The sequence below is a fragment of the Bos taurus genome, chromosome 17 (genome assembly GCF_002263795.3).
Source record: "Bos taurus isolate L1 Dominette 01449 registration number 42190680 breed Hereford chromosome 17, ARS-UCD2.0, whole genome shotgun sequence".
NCBI lineage: Eukaryota > Metazoa > Chordata > Mammalia > Artiodactyla > Bovidae > Bos > Bos taurus.
The window spans coordinates 29,126,424-29,149,627 of NC_037344.1; the positions used below are offsets into that span (position 1 = coordinate 29,126,424).

General features: G+C 41.7%; 2 long non-coding RNA genes across 2 annotated transcripts in view; one reads left to right on the forward strand and one right to left on the reverse strand.

Annotated features, from left to right (window-relative positions):
• The window catches only part of LOC112442021 (uncharacterized), a 47,543-nt gene that overhangs the window by 20,664 nt on the left and 3,675 nt on the right, over positions 1-23,204 (forward strand). The gene's annotated exons all lie outside the window — the stretch shown is intronic.
• LOC132342591 (uncharacterized) overlaps positions 8,618-23,204 on the reverse strand; it is an 85,999-nt gene continuing 71,412 nt past the window's right edge. The window contains exon 5 of the long non-coding RNA XR_009491023.1: positions 8,618-21,397. This is a non-coding gene — a long non-coding RNA (uncharacterized lncRNA). The remainder of the gene's footprint in view (positions 21,398-23,204) is intronic.

Genomic DNA, 23,204 nt, shown 5'->3' on the forward strand with positions numbered 1-23,204 from the left:
AGTGAAGGAGAACTAAAAAGCCTCTTGATGAAAGTGAAAGAGGAGAGTGAAAAAATTGGCTTAAAGCTCAACATTCAGAAAACTAAGATCATGGCATCTGGTCCCATCACTTCATGGGAAATACATGGGGAAACAGTGGAAATAGCGTCAGACTTTATTTTTTGGGCTTCAAAATCACTGCAGATGGTGATTGCAGCCATGAAATTAAAAGACGCTTACTCCTTGGAAGGAAAGTTATGACCAACCTAGATAGTATATTGAAAAGCAGAGACATTACTTTGCCAGTAAAGGTCTGTCTAGTCAAGGTTATGGTTTTTCCAGTGGTCATGTATGGATGTGAGAGTTGGACTGTGAAGAAAGCTGAGTGCCAAAGAATTGATGCTTTTGAACTGTGGTGTTGGAAAAGACTCTTGAGAGTCCCTTGGACTGCAAGGAGATCCAACCAGTCCATCCTAAAGGAGATCAGTCCTGGGATTTCTTTGGAAGGAATGATGCTAAAGCTGAAACTCCAGTACTTTGGCCACCTCATGCGAAGAGTTGACTCATTGGAAAAGACTCTGACGCTGGGAGGGATTGGGGGCAGGAGGAGAAGGGGCCGACAGAGGATGAGATGGCTGGATGGCATCACCGACTCGATGGATGTGAGTTTGAGTGAACTCTGGGAGTTGGTGATGGACAGGGAGGCCTGGTGTGCTGTGATTCATGGGGTCGCAAAGAGTTGGACACGACTGAGCGACTGAACTGAACTGAATCAACTGACCTTAAAGTAGAGAGATTATCCTGGATTGGTGGTTTAGTCGCTTACTTGAGTCCAACTCTTGTGACCCCATGCCAGGCTCTGGCCAGGCTCCTCTATACATGAGATTCTCCAAGCAAGAATACTGGAGGGGGTCGCTATTTACTTCTCCAGGGGATCTTCCCAACCCAGGTCTCCTGTATTGCAGGAGGATTCTTTACTGACTGAGCCACCAGGGAAGCCCTCATGTAATGTAAGAATCCTTAAATGTGGAATAAAGAGAGGAGTCAGGGCAGAAGGAAGAGATGGAAGAATTTCGCCTGCTGATGCTGGCTTTGAGAATGGAAGAAAAGGGCCATAATCCAAGCAATATGGAAAAGGGAAAGTAAAGAATTGTCCCCTAGAGGACCCAGAAAGGAACCAGCCCTGTCAACACTTTAATTGTAGCCTAATGACACCCATTTCAGACTTCTGAGTTGTAAGATAATAGATCTGTACTGTTTTAAGCCACTAGAGTTACGTTAATTTTTTCAGCAGCAACAGAAAACTAATGAAGGTAGCAAATTGTAGTGACTGAATAATTATTCAAAATAAGACTATCTGAAACTAGAAGAGACTAAAATGGCTTTAAATGCTAATTTTAAGTTGGTTTTGTTTTTTTCCCCATAGCACCTAGTGTGGGGAAAGCTAGTGAAGTAAGATTAGATCTTTTCTAGAAATCAAAAAAGCTACCTTTTGTTTTTCACAGTTCTGAGTACAGCAAGTTAAATTTGAGACCTTGTTGCAACTTTTGTTCCGAGCCTTGATTTTCTGTTGAAACCAACTCCCCTTGGAAGAATCACACATTAAACTTTTCAACATAAATAAGTTTATCGGATTGCTTCTGAAAACAGGAGCTGAGTAAAGGGAGAACAAAGGAAGTAGAGTCAAGGCTTGAGCTCTGAGATTCTTGCAGGGGGACGTGCTGAGGCCAGGTGGGTCCTGTCTCAGGGTGGGGTGGACACCACCCCCTCCCCACCCGCGTCCCCAACACCTCGCTGTCCTTGAGCAGAACAGTCACCACTCCCCCTGGACATTGCTCTCTGGGACCAGTCTCAGAGGGGCTGTAAACTCTGCATTGTGTGGCACTGAGCACAGGTAGGAGTTCATTATGCCCAACAGTGAGACCAATCACTTCATGCTATTTAGGGTTTTCACATCTTCATTGCTTCTTTCCGCTGCATTTTAGATACTCGTGGTTTCAGCTCTGCGCTTGGAATCCCACACTTCATTACTCGTCTCTGACCCTCCAAAGTAAAGACTTTGTGAATCAAAAGCTATGTTATTTTTAATTTTTAAAATAACCTTTCTGTCACCCTCACCATTGATTAGTATTCTCTCTTCTCAAAATGAGTCTTAACAGTATAATACTAGCAAAAACATTGAGTAAGAAATGGTAAAATGCCACATTCTAAGCATGCCCCAACACCACTGTAATGACTGCCCTTTGTTGTTTCAAAGACACACAAATGTGTGGCGGTACTTTAAGGGCAACTACACACATACCACGGATGATCTGAAGTTCACCCTCAATTTAGCAGCAGTTTTTATTTAGAATAGGGAGTGGGGAATAATGCAGCATCAGAGGAGGGAGGCAAATGAGAATCTAATGCCAAAGTCACTGGGAGGCATTGGGATCTGAGCTTCAGTCTAAGTGGGTTCAAAGTCACTGCAATACTCTGACTCTCAGAGGTTACTTACCCTCTCTGTACCTCTATGTCTACAAAAGAAAAAATATTAGGGTGGAAATAATAGTGCCTGTTTCATAAAGTTAATGTGTGACCAAATAATTCATATAAAGCTCTTAGTTCAAGCTAGGCAGTAAATGCTTGATGAATACTAGTGATTTTAATACAGAACCCAGAAGTTGAGAAATCAACACTTTTGCCAGACCACAAATATGTTTCTCATTTATGGTCCATATTTACTATACATCAAGGTAAAAGTCTAGTTCACTGTGATGCCCTCCTCACGTGAGGCTGCTGTCCAGTTCCACACATACCTGGAGTGCCTGAAACATCTGAGAAGACTGATGCTGTTTCCAGGTTCCCTTATCAGCGCTCCATTCTGTTTCCTAATCCCTGCCCTTCTCCATGTGGTTCCAATATCAAAATATTTAGTCCATCTGTCCCAGAGGGGTTTGGACTTTCTCTTCATTTGTGCTTCTTGAAATAATATGCTCCTGAGGCACAGACTGTTCCTTCATCACTAAAAAAGGTCAAGCATTTATTAGTCTGTGTATAAACATGACAACAAAGGAGCCCTTGTAAAAATGGAATGTTCAGCTTGGATAGAACACAGAGGAGTTCCTCTTGGATCTGGCAAATTCCCTTGGATTTCATCTCTTTTAAATACACCACGTTAATGTCACTTTCTTTCTGGCATCTCAAGCCTTACTTCTAAATCTACATGAACCCTTTGAGGTGCAAGTTTCCCATTTATACAGTCTGTAAGTGCAGTTTCTTTTTCAATTCAAACACATTAACAGTTTCTTCTGATAAAGCAATCCTCCTACTATGAATAAGAGGTGTGCTCTCCTTCGTGTCACACAACCGCCTGTCACAAAGAAGGGAATTGACTTTGCTTTGCTCACCAGCAAGCATTTCATACAAACATTATTCCCACTCTTCTGGGCAGCAACCCATGGAAGCCAGATCTCTGATTTATTAACATCTTCCTCTTTAGTTGTCCTCTTCCGATGACCTTGATCCAAAACACAACTCTCCTTCTATCACCTTGGTCTTCACATTCATCATGGCAGCCAACCACCAGCTACAAATACAGGGAGCCTATTCCCTTTCTTGATACCTGATCCTTTCAGATTAATCTCTCTTGATAAAACACAGCCTTTGATCCAGTGCTATGCATAATCTAGCTTTAAATCTAGCTTTTCCAATTTCCACGTTGTTGGTGCTGTTCTTTAAAGAAGATTCTTTTGGTTTCCTTCTTTGAGGAATGAAGAAGAAGAGATGACTTCCATACTGAGACATTTTCTAGCCAGCCTCAGGTAAATCCTATCTTGGAGAATGGTGACCATGTTTCATGTCCCTTTAAGGCTAACAAGAGTAAAAAATATCCATCTCTAAAAAAAAAAAAAAAATGAAAAAAACTCCACTGATTGGAGAAACCAGATTTTATGTTCCTAGTGAGGTGTGCAGGTATCAAAGGCTCATTAAAAGCAGTGTGATCACTGCATTCCCTTCTCTGCTAAGACTGCCTCAGTATGAGAACAGAGTTGTTGCTCTTCTCTTTCTTTTCTCTCCTCCCCTTCTCTTCCCCCTCCAGTTCTCTTTTCCCCTTATCCTCTTCCTCTCTCTTTTCATCTTTCTTTCCACCCCCCAACCCCCATTTTTGTCCAAAGCTGCCTAGGGAGGCTTGGAAAAGAATCTAAAGTGCATTGGCTCAATAAACACTTATTTTACTGCTATGATTTTCTCTGGTGTATGGCAGGAAGTCACATGACAGTCCTTTTTCAACTTAATGTCAACTTGCATTATTTTGTAACTATATAAGTGAATGTCAGCCCTAAAATTCAGCGGGCTTATCCTTCTCACAGGAAGTACAGAGTACATTTCATTCAAATAAATGAAACAACATCTGCTTTCATGGGCTGGCCCCAACTTACTTTTCTAGTTTCTTCTTTTACCATACTCCACTCCCCGCTCCCCGCCACCTGCCTCCTTCATACAGTGCTATTAGTACACCATATTACTCCCTCTTCTCTGAGGTTAGAGCAATTTATGAGCTCCAACTAGGTGAAGAGATGAATGAAATAAGCTGTGCAATTACAACTTGTGCCTTTGCTCATACTTTTCCCTGTTTTTGGAAAACTACCCTTCCCACTATCCCATTTTTAGTGGGGAAATTTCTACTCATTTTCCAAGGCCCAGCTTGCTGCTGTCTCTGCTTGATGTTTTAACTCAATATCACTGTCTTCCTCCTCCTTACATTCACAGTTTTTTAATTCTTAAATGTCACACTCACTTTGTCTTTGTTCACTTACTTGTCTTCCTCTCCCCTTACAAGTTCTTCATGGTACGGCATGTCTTGTTCATCTCTGTATCCCCCAAACTTAGCACTGCTAAGTGGGACAATTCCTATCCCATTCTTTGCGACGCCATGGACTGCAGCACGCCAGGCTCCTCTGTCCTCCACGATCTCTCAGAGCTTGCTCAAATTCATGTCCGTTGAGTCGATGGTGCTATCTAACCATCTCATCATCTGCTGCTCCCGTTTCCTTTTGCCTTCAATCCTTCCCAGCATCAGGGTCTTTTCCAGTAAGTCAGCTCTTTGCATCAGGTGAACAAGAACTCTAAAACACATGCCCCCTACATGATGAAGTCGTATTAACATCTTACTGTGGGGTTGCTGTGGAAAGCTTCTCAAGGAAAACCTATGAGGGCATGAAGAAAATTACCCATCACTGCTGAGCCTTCAGGAGCATTTACAGCAAAAGATGCCTTCAGATGAACATTCTAATTTATTACTATTGAAAGAGTCAATTCCTAGGTAGGTTGATAAGTCCAGGGTCCCTGAGGAGGAGAAAGGGGTCTGGGGCTCTCAAAGAGAAGAAAAGGACAAACTTTTTTTCTACATTGCTTTGTCTTAGTCAATGTAACAATGTATCCTGCTCAAGGACATGTTTCTCCTTAACAAAACCTTCTGACTAATCTTGTTATCTTAAGACTGTATGTTGTGGGAGTGGGTCTGATATGACTTTTTTGCCCTTCTAATCTTGTTAATTTAAGATGTATGTGTGTTGTGGGAGTGGGTCTGGTAAAAGTACATAATGCCTTGATAAACTAGTGAGTGGGGCACTCTCCGTCCCCTTCTGCTGTCTGTGTCAGAAGCTTTCTCTGTCCCTTTCTCACTTTAATAAAACTGCTACACGAAAGCTCTTGAGTGATCAAGCCTGGTCCCTGGTCCCAAAGCTAAATCTTCTTCAGAGATCATGAACCCAACATCGTTCACCGTAAGCTATCACTATGATACTGATTATCACAGTTTAATTTATATTAATTTGGATTTACCTTATTTATATTAAAAGAATGCATGGCCTTTCCTTAAATTGTTTAAATTAATATCAGTATGATTACTTTTTTGTCTTATCTTTGAGGAGGACAGGAGACTCAGCTATCTATTCTTCTATCCACCACCCACCCACCCATCCGTCTTTCTATCCAAGTTATTCTTTCAGTCGAGTTGCTCAGTCGTGTCCAATTCTTTGTGACCCCATGAACTGCAGCACACCAGGCCTCCCTGTCTATCACCAACTGCCGGAGTCAAGCCCTCTTATTTAGTGGGTTTTATGGATGGGGGAGCCTGGTGGGCTGCCGTCTATGGGGTCACACAGAGTCGGATGCAACTGAAGTGACTTAGCAGCAGCATGCAAGTTCCTGAGCCTAAAAAGATGAATAGGACCAGATTCAAGACCCAACACAGTGACCACCCAGTATGAGGAATTTGATCTAATGCAAAAATTAGGCCAGTGTTCAGGATGTGTATCAAATTCTTTTAAAGCAAAACCCAAGTATATGCTTTAGGCAGCATCTCTGTATTCCTTCAGTATACTAATGTTCCCTGACATTATTTGCTATCACTGATAAATGTCAAAGGGGAGAGTGATATTTTGGGAATTAATTTTTTTTTTTTTACTCTATACAAAAATAGATTTTAAACACATATGCATATGTCATAGAAAGAATTTAGGCTAATATTTCTATACAGGGATAAGCATTAGCATATTTTCAAAGTTCACAGTTACATTCCTGTTGTCAGTTATAATCATCTGCTGGTTTGAATTCCTTATTTTATGATAGCTATCAAAATCTGTTGGTAATATGCAATCTGATTAAATTTAGCAAGAGTATAAGAATTTTATAGTCACAGAGTTCCTGAAAGAGGCTGTATGATTCAATATTTTCATACAACCATCTTTATAAAGGCATAGCATAACATAAACCAACAAATACTGATCCCTAAATAAACTTAACACAAAGTTATAACTCAATTCAAATTCATAAATGTTTAATTTTTCAGTTGTTTCCTGTTTAGGACATTAGTCTAAGTCAGTATTTAGTTATAACATACACTAGGTAAGTGCTTTGGAGGAAGCACGTAAATACTTATGCAAAGCACAAATGAGTCAAAGTTATCCCTGCTGTCATGCTACTCTACCACAGGCCCCATTGCTCCTCTTGGAAGGCTATTGGTACCTGCGGTGTTGGAGGAGGTACTAAGGCAAATCTGGACTGCAGTAAAGAGAAATGAAAGACACAATGCCTCTCATGCAGGTCTCTGGAGAAAGCCAAGATTTCTCTAACCTTGGAGAAGCGTACCCTCACAAAGAAGCCCTTTCCTTGATCTGTTAGCAGTTGGAATGGTATGCCATTCAACTTTATTTAGTTCAAGAAGGCTGTGGGGGCAGTGTCAAAACAGCAGGCACAAGGGCTGAAGGAGCTTCTATTATTCATCACATGTTGGCAGCTTGACAGGTAAAGACCAGTACTGATGAAGCAGACAAGTCACTAACTTCATTTTCCTACTCCACTCAAATGGCATGAATCAGTCAGCTCTGCTGCTATGCAAACAACCCCCGCCACCCTCTGATTTTTAGTTAAAACTACAAAGGCTTTTTCTGGGATCTGTAATGAAGAACACACACACATCAGCCTTGTCTTTGTGTTTTCTTCATTCCAGATCCAGGCTGAAAGAGAAGTCCATTTTTTGGCCATGCCATTCTTATGGCAAAGAGAAAACAGCAAGAGAGCTGATGGGAATATACAATGAATCTGTGTGTGTCAGTTAAGTCTGCAATACCAAAAATACCATAGAGTGAGTGGCTTAAACCACAAACATTTATTTCTCCCAGTTCTGAAGGCTGGGAAGTCCAAGAACAAGGTACCAGCAAATTCAGTCTGGTAAGGGTCTGCCTTCTCACTTATAGGTATTTGTCTTCTCATTGTATCTTCACACAGCTGAGAGAAAGAGGTCATCTCATGTCTCTTCTTCAGTTCAGTTGCTCAGTCATGTCCGACTCTTTGTGACCCCATGAATTGCAACACAGCAGGCCTCCCTGTCCATCACCAACTCCCGGAGTTTACCCAAACTCATGTCCATCAAGTCGGTGATGCCTTCCAGCCATCTCATCCTCTGTCGTCCCCTTCTCGTCCTGCCCTCTCCCTCCCAGCATCAGAGTCTTTTCCAATGAGTCAACTTTTTGCATGAGGTGGCCAAAGTACTGGAGTTTCAGCTTTAGCATCATTCCTTCCAAAGAACACCCAGGACTGATCTCTTTTAGGATGGACTGGTTGGATCTCCTTGCAGTCCAAGGGACTCTCAAGAGTCTTCTCCAACACCACAGTTCAAAAGCATCAATTCTTTGGTGCCCAGCTTTCTTCACAGTCCAACTCTCACCTCCATACATGACTACTGGAAAAACCATAGCCTTGACTAGACGGACCTTTGTTGGCAAAGTAATGTCTCTGCTTTTCAATATGCTGTCTAGGTTGGTCATAACTTTCCTTCCAAGGAGTAAGTGCCTTTTAATTTCATGGCTGCAATCACCATCTGCAGTGATTTTGGAGACCCAAAAAATAAAGTCTGACACTGTTTCCACTGTTTCCGCATCTATTTCCCATGAAGTGATGGGACCAGATGCCATGATCTTCGTTTTCTGAATGTTGAGCTTTAAGCCAACTTTTACACTTTCTTCTTTCACTTTCATCAAAAGGCTTTTTAGTTCCTCTTCACTTTCTGCCATAAGGGTGGTGTCATCTGCATATCTGAGGTTATTGTATTTCTCCCGGCAATCTTGATTCCAGCTTGTGCTTCTTCCAGTCCAGCGTTTCTCATGATGTACTCTGCATAGAAGTTAAATAAGCAGGGTGACAATATACAGCCTTGACGTACTTCTTTTCCTATTTGGAACCAGTCTGTTGTTCCATGTCCAGTTCTAACTGTTGCTTCCTGACCTGCATACAGATTTCTCAAGAGGCAGGTCAGGTGGTCTGGTATTCCCATCTCTTTCAGAATTTTCCACAGTTTATTGTGATCCACACAGTCAAAGGCTTTGGCATAGTCGATAAAGCAGAAATAGATGTTTTTCTGGAACTCTCTTGCTTTTTCCATGATCCAGCAGATGTTGGCAATTTGTTCCTCTGCCTTTTCTAAAACCAGGTTGAACATCCGGAATTTCATGGTTCACATATTGCTGAAGCCTGGCTTGGAGACTTTTGAGCATTACTTTACTAGCCTGTGAGATGAGTGCAACTGTGCGGTAGTTTGAGCATTCTTTAGCATTGCCTTTCTTTGGGATTGGAATGAAAACTGACCTTTTCCAGTCGTGTGGCCTCTGCTGAGTTTTCCAAATTTGCTGGCATATTGAGTGCAGCACTTTCACAGCATCATCTTTTAGGATTTGAAATAGCTCAACTGAAATTCCATCACCTCCACTTTGTTCATAGTGATGCTTTCTAAGGCTCACTTGACTTCAGATTCCAGGATGTCTGGCTCTAGGTGAGTGATCACACCATTGTGTCTCTTCTTACAAAGGCACTAATACTATTCATGAAGCCTCCACCCTCACAACCTAATCACTTTCTAAAACTATCACACGGGGCGTTAGGGCTTCAATGTATGAATTTTGGGGGAGGAGAAAAAATGTCTGGTTCACAGCAGCTTTAGAGCTTTCCCTTGAATGAGGCATAGTCAAGGTTGCCCACAATCCATTGGCCAGAGTACTCAAGTCCAAGCCTGACATCAAAAGTGCAGAAACTGTGTACTGTCCCTCAGGAGGCACTGCAAGTTGTGTAATCCTGTTAGAAGGAGTGTGAGATGCTGGGAATGATAACACAATCCACCACACCAGATTCCCTTGGGCAGTCCCCACCCAATTCTCCAGCTGCTTCCTTCAGCCCCCTCCCCTTGCTGCCAGCCCAAGGAGGGTACTGTTCTGAGTCCAGTGGAGAAAGACCACACAAGCAGTGAGGCTGCAGCAGCTGTTGTTTCTACTTCTGACTTTTTGTTCTCATCAGTCTCTGAGCACAGACCCCAGGATGGGTTGGGCATGAAACTGCAGATGAGGTAGGAGACAAATGAGAGAACAAGACCTTTCTCATTAACTGAACGGGCCACTCGGGTAGTGCCTGGGGCAAGAGACAGAGTGACCTTTGTGTGCATCTAGAGGGCTGCGGCTGAGAGAATATAATTAAGACCACTCCTCAAAGCCGTCATCTTCTTCAATTAATATTTACTGAGCACCCACTGAGACACTGGCCTTGGACTCAAAACTACAAACTCTCTCAGGCTGGGAAAGGCTCTGACTAATTTGCACATGAAAAAGCAAGCAGACAGAGGGAAACCCACCTTTTTCCCCTTCCTAGTCACCCTGGGAGAGAGAACCTCTTCCCTTCTCCATTCATGTGTGGAATCCCAATTAAGCATAGTAAACAAAGGAAACTTCTTACATTGTAGTTTCCCTCCTTCTCCCCTTGCTTTATTTGCTGTCTGGATTTATAGCTCAAGAATTGCCTCCTCTAAGCACCATCCCCTATTAACCAGAGAGATAAAAGCCATAAAGGGAAGGGAACTCCTTCAGTTCTCTGCCAGTTGTGAGGCAGAGCAGCGCCTTTGCAAGGGAGTTGACATCTGTTGCCTGAGACTGCCTGTCCTGCACCAGAGCTGTGCTCTCGCTCCAAATGTAAACTGCAGCCATCAGAGGCAGAGCCGGGTTTGATAACTGCTTGAGCTCAGAGCAAATCTGCTTGGGCACTAGAAAAGAAACTGTGTAGTTTTAAAGCAGATGTATGTTCTTAATGTGCTTGGCTTATAAAGCAATAGAACATGGGAGTTTTTCCCCCTTAGCTTATCACAACTGATAAACAGTGTAACTTAAGACAGGCTGATTTGATCACAATTCCATGTAATATTTTGTCCCTATACCAGAATGAAACTTAGATTTGCATCATATATATATAAGGCATTTCATTTTCTCGTGCATGGTACGATATTAGCAAACAACATATGTCTCCGTGGTTATAAACAAAGGTGGCATGTTTGCAAAACAGATCCTACATGTAGAACTTGTATAAGTGGGATAAAATACAGGGTTTTTGCTGGTTGGAATGGCATTAACTATTTCAATTAGCATGATCTTTGTAAGAAACATTTTTTTCCTTCTCTGTGAATGCTACCAATCACTGTCTTTGTATCACCTTTCTCATAACCTGAGTTTTTGGCTCGTCTCTTCCACTGTGACCTTGAAAAAAATCAACTATTCTGAGTCTCTATTTCTTTCCTTGTTAAATAAAGTTGAATCAGGATTTCTCTATTCTGGGGAACATTTGCTTCTGAGGAAATTAATGGGGGTCATGTTTTTTAAAAAGAGGTTCTGTGATCGAATAAGTTTAGAAATTGTGACGTTAAGCAATATTAAACACACTTCCTTACTCAGAACTTTAGCATGCTAATAATATTCATTGTGATTCTCCAAGAGAGAGAGAGAGTAGTGCCTTGTTTCCCCAATTTATTTAGCCAGAAATTTTTTCTTCCAGATTGTTTCTCAGAATCAGTCTAAACATCAGACTTTAAAGATCCTTCAAATGATAACATTCTATGATTCTGTTTTCTATTAATTCTGCCTGGCTTTCCAATTTCTCTCACCTATTTCAGAAAAAGAGCTACCTGGGCTTTCTAACTTTTTCATAAAGTAAAAGTCAGTCTGTTTGTCATTTCTTTGCCCCCTGCAATTTATTTGAAAATTTTCAAACTCACACAAAAGTTGAAAGAACATTGCAATCAATACATACTCTTCACTTTAGATTCAGCAACTGTTAACGTTTTGTACCAATTTCTTTCTCTTTCTCTCTTCTTCTCTCTCTCTCTCACACACATACACACACTATAGTGTGTGTGCACTATATGTATAATTTTACTACTGAATCATTTGAAAATAAATCGCAGACATCATGACACTTTACCCCTAAATATTTTATGATGTATCTTGTAAGACAAGCATTCTTCTATACAATGTCAGAACCATTATTACATATAAGAAGTTTAATATTGATTAATACCATGAAATGTATATGCTGTATATGAATTTTCCAAATTGTTATTCATAATTTTTTCCAAAATGTTCTTCCTAATATTTTTTTAATCTCTAGGATCTATTCAGTTTATACTCATTAGAATCAGTTATGTCTCTTTGGCTTCTTTAATCTAGAACTGGCTCCCTAATTTGTTCATCTTTCAAGAGATTAACTTTTTTGGAAAAAGTTCAGGTTGCTTATTTTGTAGGTCTAACATTTTAAATTTGTGTGATAGTTTTCTCATAATTAGCTTTGGTTGAAATACTTTTGGGGAAAAAAAAAGGGGGTGATACCATTGCATACTTCAAACTGCATACCAAGAGAGGCATAACATCACTTTGTCCCATTATTGGTAATGTTTTGAGTAACAGCATGGTTAAATTGGTGTTTGCTCTATTTCTCTGTTACAAAGATATCCTTACCCCTTGGTAATTAATAAGTGATCTGATAGTTGATGTTTTGAGACTTGTGAATAACTTATTGCCTAATAACCCTTCACCCAGCAGCTTTAGCATTTGTTGATGATCCTTGCCTGGACCAGATATTACACTGGGATTGAAAAACAGTGATTTTTTTTTTTTCTAATCTAATCCCTTTCTATAGATAAGAATTTTCTCTTCTTCTTTCTCCTCTTTATTTCTACCTCTCATCGAGTATAGTGATGTACCATAGATTCTGTTTTTATTCAATGTTTTGTAATCATTGTAATTCATCCTTTTAACATGTATTCAGAGACTACTCTGTACCAAGTACTAAAGTGAGATTAACCTAACATTAATCTTAGTCTCCTTTACCTCCCCCTCTAAGTACTTAAGAAAACTATCAGTGCAACATTAACAACTAATCCAGATTCTTAAACTGGCCACCACTTAAGCCAACAAAGTTTTGGCAAAGATAAAGGGAATCCTTTATAGATAGAGAGAGCTGAAAATGAAGATGGGAGTGCAGAGTGATCTCCAAATTGTAATTTTTATTCCCCTTTTGTAAATTCTAGCCAGGCAACTATGGTTACAGCAATCATCAAATCATCAAACAGAAAAGAAAAGAAAAAAAAATCAATTATCATCTCTGTGGTGCGATACTGAATCTGCCTCAGAGGGAGAGAATTTCAAGAACTTGGTCTCAGTACATGGGCTCAGGGTCCACAGGGGGAGAATCATAATTCCTATTCAGAGCACAAAATAGGCATTTAATGATCACTCATGTCATTAGGAAGATGGGGGAAATATGTCCATGTCTTTTACAGGTTCTTAAGCCAATATCAAGGTATCAAAGGCCTTGGTCAAGACAGGAGTCCTAGAGCACTTCCCTGCCACAGGTCCTACATGGGCAGCATTCTCACCTCCCCAAAAGGATCTGAATGATGAATTCCAAATAACTAATCACTTAATGAAACAGAAAACAGCTTTCAGTGGAAGGAAAAAGGACCCTATGTTCCAGGGAAAGAATAGACTGACCCGTTCTGGTCCAACTGTTTAGTGGAAGGAGCGTTCAGAGCTTAATGCAGGAGGCAGTGCAAGAACCTAGAGCTGTAGCTCCCTGCCGACTCTCAGGGGCCAGAAGACAACACATCCAAAGGACAGACTATCCTTTAGACTTGACATTTTTTCTTTTGTGGGAACTGCTACCGATAAGTCACTTCAGTCGTGTCCGACTCTGTGCAACCCCATAGATGGCAGCCCACCAGGCTCCCGTCGCTGGGATTCTCCAGGCAAGAACACTGGAGTGGGTTGCCATTGCCTTCTCCAATGCATGAAAGTGAAACGTGAAAGTGAAGTCGCTCAGTCGTGTCCGACTCTTCGTGACCCCATGGAACGCAGCCTACCAGGCTCCTCTGTCCATGGGATTTTCCAGGCAAGAATACTGGAGGTGGGTGCCACTGCCTTCTCCGAGGGGTGGGGTATCCTGCTCCCCATGGAGCCTAAGAGTGTCTCCTCCAGGCCTAGAAGAATGCACAGTCTGTGCTCCCACGGGGTAGGGGCAGGCAGAACAGTCAGAAACTGGTGTCCTGCCAGAGAACCAGGAGCCGGGGGCAATTGCGATCCTTGGAATCTTTGTTACCTTAAGGCTTACAAAACTCCAGGGTCTTCCTGAGGTCATGGGAGAAGATGTCCCTAGCCGTCAGAGCACCTCCAAGGGAGTAAGAGCCCAGTGGGAAAAGATTAGGTTCAGAAGTCCACAAAACTTGAGTCCAGATGCCATCCTGGAAATTCATGAAGTATAAAGCCTAGGCAACTTTTGTTACTATCCTCATCAGTAAAACAGAGATAGAAAATACCTCACAGATCTATTGTGAAAATCATGTTAAGTAAGGTACAGCACACACATCACTTTATTGGTTAGGATTCCTTACATTCCAGGTAATAGAAATCAACCTGAGCTGGTTTAAGGGGAAAAGTGAGAGAGAATGAGACAGAAAAAATTAATTATAAGGTTATAGTGATATCCCATTGTTCTTAAAGTCAAGAGTTCAGCTAAGCCTTATAATGATGTTGTGACCAAGAAATAAAAAGTCATCAGGATCCACTGTAGCTTCTCTTTGTGTATTTGATTTTTTTTCTCTTTGTGTGAGAATTCACTTTATCTCCCCTAGACCCACAGAGCTGACTGACCCATAGCCTTTGAGCTTATATATCCTTTTCCAAGACACTTACACAGAGGTAGCAGGAATCCATAACTCCAATTCTTAAGTCTCACAAGAAAATTTGATTCTTTACCTTATGGCAAGAGTTCCCTCCACTCTCAGTGGAGAGTAGCTAGGGCTGTAGGGTATAGACTGAGCATAAACAGGACTAAAGGGCCTCACCCCGTGGTGAGCAGCGTGGCTGAGTGGATCCTTGTGGGCTGTGTAGACATTCCAAAATGTGTTTTCCACAGGTACCTAGCCAGTATCTGCCACATAGTAGGGTGTTATTTTTCTTTTTCCTTCATCTGAGATATAGCCAGTCTAAGAAAAGAGATGGGGAAAATTACTCAGATATTCTGGGGCATGTAAGGCCCTGTGATAACTAAAATGGAAATCATTAGGATTAACACAGGATTTGGCAATAACATCACTAGGATAAATAAGACAGGCTGTGTACTTTTTAGACCTTCCTTATCTTCCTAAATTTGACTTCTTGCTGTGTTCTCTGAAATGTTTCTGCCTACCCTTTGAAAATCCCTTGAGTCTGGTGATATGATGGCAGGGACAATCCTTCTATGGAGAAAAGAATTCTCTACAGAAGTGGGTGAATTAGGAGGTAACTGTTGTTTAGTCACTAAGTCGTGTCCGACTTTTTTCTGACCCCACGGACTGTAGCCCTCCAGGCTCCTCTGTCCATGGAATTCTCCAGGCAAGAATAAGGGAGTGGGTTGCCATTTCCTTCTCCAGGGGATCTTCCCAATCCAGCGATTGAAAACGCATCTCCTGAATTGGCAAGCGGATTCTTTATCACTGAACCACCAGGGAAACCCCTAGGAGGAGATAATGGTTGGGGCTAATGGTCAAAGAGAACATTAAAAACAGAATTGCTACGGACTTAGCTGGCTTTTTCCTACTACTGCAGACCACATTGCCAAGTGTAGCAACTGTGCAAAAGTGAAAGTCGATCACTCGTGTCTGACTCTGCAACCCCATGAACTACACAGTCCATGGAATGATCCAGGCAAGAATACTGGAGTGGGTAGCCTTTCCCTTCTCCAGGGGCTTTTCCCAACCCAGGGATAGAACCCAGATCTCCCACATTGCAGGTGGATTCTTTACCAACTGAGCTATCAGGGAAGCCTCTAACTGTGCAAAGAACCAACATTTATTCCTTCTGTCTTTCTTCCTTCCCTGTCCTTCTTTATTATTTTTTTCTTTTTTTCCTCTCTTTCATGCATTAAGTGTGTACTGAGCATTTTACTATCAACAGAGATACAAAGAAAAGTACTCGCATGTTTTACATGCTCACCTCTTTCTCCTGAGAAAGCAGATGCTCAGCCAGGAATTTCTGGAACTATAGCCAGGCATGAGAGTAAGGAATACTGTCCCTGATTATAGGAAGCTGATTAAAGTGCCACTTCAGCCCAGAAATTGAAGGTCAAAGTATCCAGATCAAAGCCCTTTATACATAGACAGTGTGAATCTGGACCAGCGAGTGGACAAGAGTGAGCCCACGCGGCAGAGCCAGCAGGTGAGGCAGGCCTGGCATGACCCCCAGAGGCTGTAAGCCGCCCACGGCAGGAACTTCTTGTGCAGAAAACGGCCCTTGGCCCTAAAGGGAGCTCTAAAGTCACTCAGACCTTTTAGTCCTTGGGAGAACAAAAAAAGAGTTCTGAAGGGAGAAATGTTCTCCACACCAAGTATTTTCCTAATAGTTTAGATGAGAGTATAAAAACCTTCTTCAGTAATTCTATTTCCTGCCCACTCCCCAACATAACTTGCAAAATTGTAATGAAAGAAACATTTCTCTAAAGTCACTATTGAGACTAAAGTGCTCAAAGGAGTTAGGCCAAACATAGGCTCTTTCCTTAAGAACGAACAATCTGCACGTGGCCACTTAAATACAAATTTCTTGACATTACACACTGAAAACAAATTATGTCCAGGTGGTAAAATATATGAAAGTGAAAGTCACTCAGTTGTGTCCGATGCTTTGCAACCCCGTAGACTATACAGTCCATGGAATTCTCCAGGCCAGAATACTGGAGTGGAGAATTTCCCTTCTCCAGGGGATCTTCCCAATGCAGGGATTGAACCCAGGTCTTCCACACTGCAGGTGATTCTTTACCAGCGGAGCCACAAGGGAAGAACATATCAGTTTGGATTAATAGCTTAGATTTGAGGCAGCTTTTTATCTTCATACACTGGTGTTTGTCCCTACTATGTTTTCACACAACTGAAAACCCCTCAATCACTGGGAAATATTCAATAGGTAATGAGACTCACTTGAATGACAAGTTCTATTTGACTCAGTAGCCCAGCCATGTCTTTACTATTGATATAAATGCTTCCTTATTATATTTGCATCATTTATATCCATTGTAAAAAAATTTATTTCAACAGTGTAAAAATAATGTAGCAAGAAGGCAACCCTGGGGTGTTATAAATATCAAATAAGTCATAACTACAATGATAATATTGGGATTTATCTTTAGAAGATAGAGGCTGAACTTAACAAGATGCCACCAGTAAGCAATAAAGACCTTTTTATTGAGTGCAGATAAATTTCAGACTTTTGATAATCCTGTTAACCACTCTACAGTTTCTTATTCTTAATACTATCCTTTAGTTTTAAAACTGCTCACTGCTTTTTACAGTTGCTGCTTTTTGTTGCTTTTCCATGTCTGATGGTCTCCAATAAAACACAAGTCTGGTCTCCAACAGTCTCATTCATTCTCTGATTTTACTTCTTCCATCCCAAATTCTTTTCCCATCTCCCTTCTCCCCACTATCTTCTAACTTCTACACCTAATAGTAGGACAAAGACACAAACAAGGAAAATAAAAGCCAAATAAGAACAGGAAAGACAGAAGTGTAGCACCTGCTGCTGCTGCTGTTAAGTCACTTCAGTCGTGTTCGACTCTGTGCGACCCCAGAGACGGCAGCCCACCAGGCTCCCCTGTCCCTGGGATTCTCCAGGCAAGAACACTGGAGTGGGTTGCCATTTCCTTCTCCAATGCATGAAAGTGAAAAGTGAAAGTAAAGTCGCTCAGTTGTGTCCGACTCTTAGCGACACTATGGACTGCAGCCTACCAGCTCTTCCATCCATGGGATTTTCCAGGCAAGAGTACTGGAGTGGTGTGCCATTGCCTTCTCCTACTTGCCCTCTTTTCTCAACCTAAGCAAATCTTACTCATCCTCAAAGGCCACTGTATTAGTCTACACAGGCTCCCATAAATAAAGAAAGTACCCCAGACTGTGTGGCTCACGCAGTAAACTGATAAACTTATTTCCTTGCAATTCTGGATGCTAAAAGTCCAAGATCAAGGGGTCAGCAGAGCTGGTTTCTTCTGGGACCTCTCCTCGGGGCTTGCAGATGACTGTCTTCTCCCTGTGTCTTCATGTGACCTCTCCTCTGTGTGTCTCTGCATCCTCAATCTTCTTTGAGAAGGATACTAGTCACATTGGATTAGGGCCCATCCTAATGGACTCATATTAATTATTTCTTTAAAGACCCTATACCAAATACAGTCCCATTCTGAGGTATAAGGATTAGAATTTAACATATGAATTAGGAGGCACATAATTTAGCCCACAGCCACCCTCATCTACCTTTACTAAATTCCACTTCTCTGCCACACCAGCCTACTGCTGTTAACCATACACAGCCTTGTAGATCTCTGGCATTATACTAGCGGTTGATTAAATTTAATTGGAGACTTATGGACACTGTCTTGAGTACAATAGTTTTCAGATGAAAGTCATTTCACCCTCAACAAGATCCATTAGCACAGTGACAGCTTTTAATTCCTCTCAATGCCTAGAACACAGTCAGCACATTAGCAGATAGGCTTACAATAAAACAGAAAAGCAAAACAAATCTCAAATGAATTGAAAGTGTCATTCTTTCAGTTGCTGAGTTTGTACATTTTATCCCTTTGAGAAGAGAAGCCCCTTAGAGGCAACACTGTGCCCCTCTGAAGAGAAAACAGAAGAATTAATTCAGTTTGGCCAGTGAAAATGAAAGTTGGACATTTTTCAAAATCCTTTGTCTTTTCAATATGATTTTTAAGTATACTGATGTGAAAGCTTTATTTTAAAAAGGTCAATTCCAATATTTTCACATATTTGGCTGAGATTTTGTTTATAGGAACTTAATTAACTTTGGATGATGATCACTAACCATCTTCTTTGTAGAATAAATTTATAGAACACTGTAGCACAGAGACTGAAAGCCAATCTTGAAAATAGTCACTAGCAGAGGTACCACTTATACTTTATTTTACACAGTTTTATCTTTCCGTTTATAGAGCCACCTCATACGCCCTTCTTAACTTCACAAACATGGTTGGTAAGGGTTTTAGCTGTGACCATGACTTTGAGGATGTTACCTGGCCTTCATCCCCCTATAACTGCATTAGGCTCTTTTAGAGCTCACTTTGTTCACGCTTGACAATGTGCCCTCCAATAATCTACTCAGTTATATTCTTTTATCTGTTTGAAAAAAAATCAGTCTCAAACAAGAAATGAAATCTATATCATTTTTCTGACTCTCTAGGGATGTAAGCAAATATCCACCTATTAGGGGGGAAAAACCATAATTCCTTTGCATAAGAAATAAAAGCCAGATTGAGGAAATTCCATGGCTGGAATCATGGTTTATGTTATCTTCCAAGGCAGCTCCAAAGAGAAATTAACCCCCATTGTGTTAGTTGCTCAGTCGTGTATCACTCTTAGAGACCTCATGGACTGTAGCCCACAAAGCTCCTCTGTACATGGGATTCTCCACGCAAGAATATTGGAGTGGGTAGCCATTCCCTTCTCCAGGGGATCCTCCTGACCCATGGATGGAACCCAGGTCTCCTACACTGCAAGCAGATTCTTTACTGTCTGAGCCACCAGGTAAGCCCTAACACCCATTATCAGTTAGATATTGATAAAGACGCAAATGCCAGGAACTTCTGATTGAATGCTGTCTGGACTGTTCATTCTTCAACAACCAGGAAAATAATAATGATGAGGGTGGTAGTTCTCAAAAGGAATTGGACATTTGAATAGTGTTCAGCCTATTAGATGATACCTATTTTGAGTGAGACTAGGATGTTATTAGGCAGGTGAGAGGCTATGTCCAGGAATGCTCACTGCATCCCATTTACTACCATGGGCCAAGAACATTGCATACATTACCTAATTTAATCCTCACAGTGAGGCAGATATTATTCTAACCATTTCATGGATGAGAAAACTGGAGGGTCAAAGAGTTTTTGGACCTTTCCCAAAGTCATACAAAAGTAGGGGAGAGAGGAGTGTCAAAATGTACACTTCCGGACTGTCACAGCCAATCTACCCAAGACTGTATCAAGTTATAGGCATGAAATTTGGGTAGGAGAAATGTTTGCTAAAGTGACAGGCTGCGGGTTTTTTTTTAATCCTCTTTAATGTGTTTCCCTGGTCTGACTCCTTCAAGAGCTGTCCCTATTCTCAGTTTCTGACTTCTAAGAGGAAATTGACCTGTCAGAACAATCCAGGGCTTCACCTAAGACTTTCCACATCGTTACTGATATTAAAAAAGAGCATCTCCAAACTGCCTGAAAGACAACTATTTATGTAAGAAATAATTATATTGCATTTTGGTAAGAGAACATTTCTCTTCTCAGAATGTATAGGAACAAGCACGACTTATAGCTGAAAATAGAAGGGGTGTCTTTTGCTTTCAAATGACTGCAAACACATCACAGCATCTCATTTCAGGTAATTATGTCCTTATTTAAAGTTCTGTTGGGGCTCTCCCTGAGCCTGAGTCTTCTGTGTAAAGTACCTCTGACCTGCCTTTTGCAGTAGTTGACAGCAAGGACTGTGCTACTCTCTGAGGTTCCAAGCAGCCCAACCACAGGCGCCAGGGCGAGAAAGAACAAGAGCAGTAGCTCCCTCGGTGAAAAATTACTTATGAGGCACAAGCTTTCACGCACATGGTTTCCAGAGAGATTGTAGCCAGACCCAGCAGTCCCCCTAGTCATCAGAGCCTCTTGTTGATTCCCACCTTCAGCAAAAATCCTTTCGGGCAGAAAGCGCAGCAGGAAACCTGTCATTAACAACCACCATAGTGTCACATCAGCGATTCTCAGGAGTGTCGGCTCCACTATTTAACTCAGCTATTTACCTCATCGCAAGAGCTTTGTTTGATTGTCAGAAAATAGAACACGTACATTTGTCAGTCATAAACACACACGAGTTCTCCAGAGCACAAATAAACAAAATGATCATGTACGTTGGTAAATGTGTTTGCATTATTTAACCAAGCCAGAGGAAGGATGTGAATAACCCTGCATATCAAGTACCATCGAGTAACTTGCTTGTAATCTGTCTTGTACAATACAGTCATTGCCACTCATTCCACTCACCCAATTCAGACCCTGGAAATGTACTATTTTTAGAACAGCTTTGTACACCACTATTTACAAAGCGCGCTGTTAAATCCTTTGAATAGCAGCCAAGAAGTTGGGTGAGAACCTAGAAACCTGCCACACAGATCAGCATCCTAATCAACCCTGGGACAGCCAGCGCTAAAGATTTGCCTTTGTTTCCTTTCCATTCTTTCCCTTTGTCTCCACAGGAATATCAGTGTCAAAAGGCAAGGAGACAAAGAGGTGGGCCTTATCTGTTCCTGTCCTTCAAATGAGTTGCTTTACTCACTTTCCTAGATAACAGTGCGTTTGTCAACATCTTTGGTGATTTAAGCTGTTCTCTGTCAAAACCCCTTTTGGAAAAGATTTGACCACTGACTTACTTGAGAGCCAATGTGACGGCAGCAGGTGCGTCATGGAAATTCAGACGTGGGTGCTTCGCAGAGGCTGGGACTTGGTCACGTGACGGCCTGCTGTTCTGGGCCAATCCGCTGCTGGCAGACTGGCCAAGTGGCCACACAGGAAGCAGAGACAGAGAAGAAAACAGTAGGCAAAGTGTTGGCGTGAGGCAGTTGGTGGATGAAGCAACTGTGAAGGATTGCGACACCAGGGAGGAGATGAAGGGCCTCATACTATTTGGCAGCCAGCAGGAAACCTGAAGGAACTAAGAACTAAGTTTGGCTCTCTTTTGACAGCTTGAGAAAAGCCGAGAAGGGAAGCAATGACTGGGCTAATTCTGGACAAAATGTTTTTAAAAATGATATTTGAGAGGATCCCACGTCTTTGCCTTCCTTCTTAGCTTCTGTATATATTGCAACATTTTCCAAATTATTTATTTATTTTTCAGCAGGTGACTCAAATTGATTTGCATTATGTGTAAGTGGATGGGATCCTCTGAGACATCCCTGGTGGCCTAAGATGTGAAGACTTCACTCCTTGTTTCCTTTTGCCCACCTTCCTCCTGATGCCGTTCTGTCCCTTCACTTAGCCTGGATTGGCTGGTAAAAGTGGTGCAGCCAGGCAGTGATATCCCGTCTCACCCCTGCTCCTGGATGTGCTCACAAGAGTATTCCTTTCACTTTACAAAACTAATCGGAGGAGACATTAGAAGGGGAGGATTTTGAGTACTCTGGATCAAAAGTGTTCTCTAAATTTAAGGCATTTTATTATCTTACTTATGATTTCAGGTTCAATGGGGTCTTTATGTTCATTATAATATTAGAGGCATTTGACAGAAAAGCAGTGTGTCAAAATGCATAATAATAGTAAAAACAAAAGCAACTTACTTTTGAGCCCATATGTTTACATTTGAGCCCATATGTGTCAGGCACCCTTCTAGACACTTTATAGAACAGCTACCCAATGAATAGCTATCCTTACCAACAGCTCTGCAGCTAAACTTCATTTTCTCTCATTGTGGAGGAGTACTGAGGATCAAAGGTCACTTGGCCAAAGTCACCAGCCAATCAACCACAGATCCGAAATTCAAATCTAGGTATGTGGGGCTCTTTCTACTACATCAGGTAACACCATTTGTAAATGGGAACCCATTCTGAGCACCAAAGGGCACTGACTTTAACTTGATGACTTTCAATTCCCTATTAGACTCAAGTTATTTTACCAGACTCAACATGTTCATTTACCTAGAACTTTTACAGAAGAGTAATAAGATTGGTGCATGCATGCATGCTAAGTCGCTTCAGTTCAGTTCAGTTGCTCAGTTGTGTCCGAATCTTTGTGACCCCATGAACTGCAGCACGCCAGGCCTCCCTGTCCATCACCAACTCCCGGAGTTCACTCAGACTCATGTCCATTGAGTTGGTAATGCCATCCAGCCATCTCACCCTCTGGCATCCCCTTCTCCTCCTGCCTCCAATCCCTCCCAGCATCAAAATCTTTTCCAGTGAGTCAACTCTTCGCATAAGGTGGCCAAAGTACTGGAGTTTCAGCTTTAGCATCATTCCTTCCAAAGAAATCCCAGGACTGATCTCCTTTAGAATGGACTGGTTGGATCTCCTTGCAGTCCAAGGGACTCTCAAGAGTCTTCTCCAACACCACAGTTCAAAAGCATCAATTCTTCGGCACTGAGCTTTCTTCACAGTCCAACTCTCACATCCATACATGCCCACTGGAAAAACCATAGCCTTGACTAGATGGATCTTTGTTGGCAAAGTAATGTCTCTGCTTTTGAATATGCTATCTAGGTTGGTCATAGCTTTTCTTCCAAGGAGCAAGTGTCTTTTAATTTCATGGCTGCAGTCACCATCTGCAGTGATTTTGGAGCACAGAAAAATAAAGTCTGACACTGT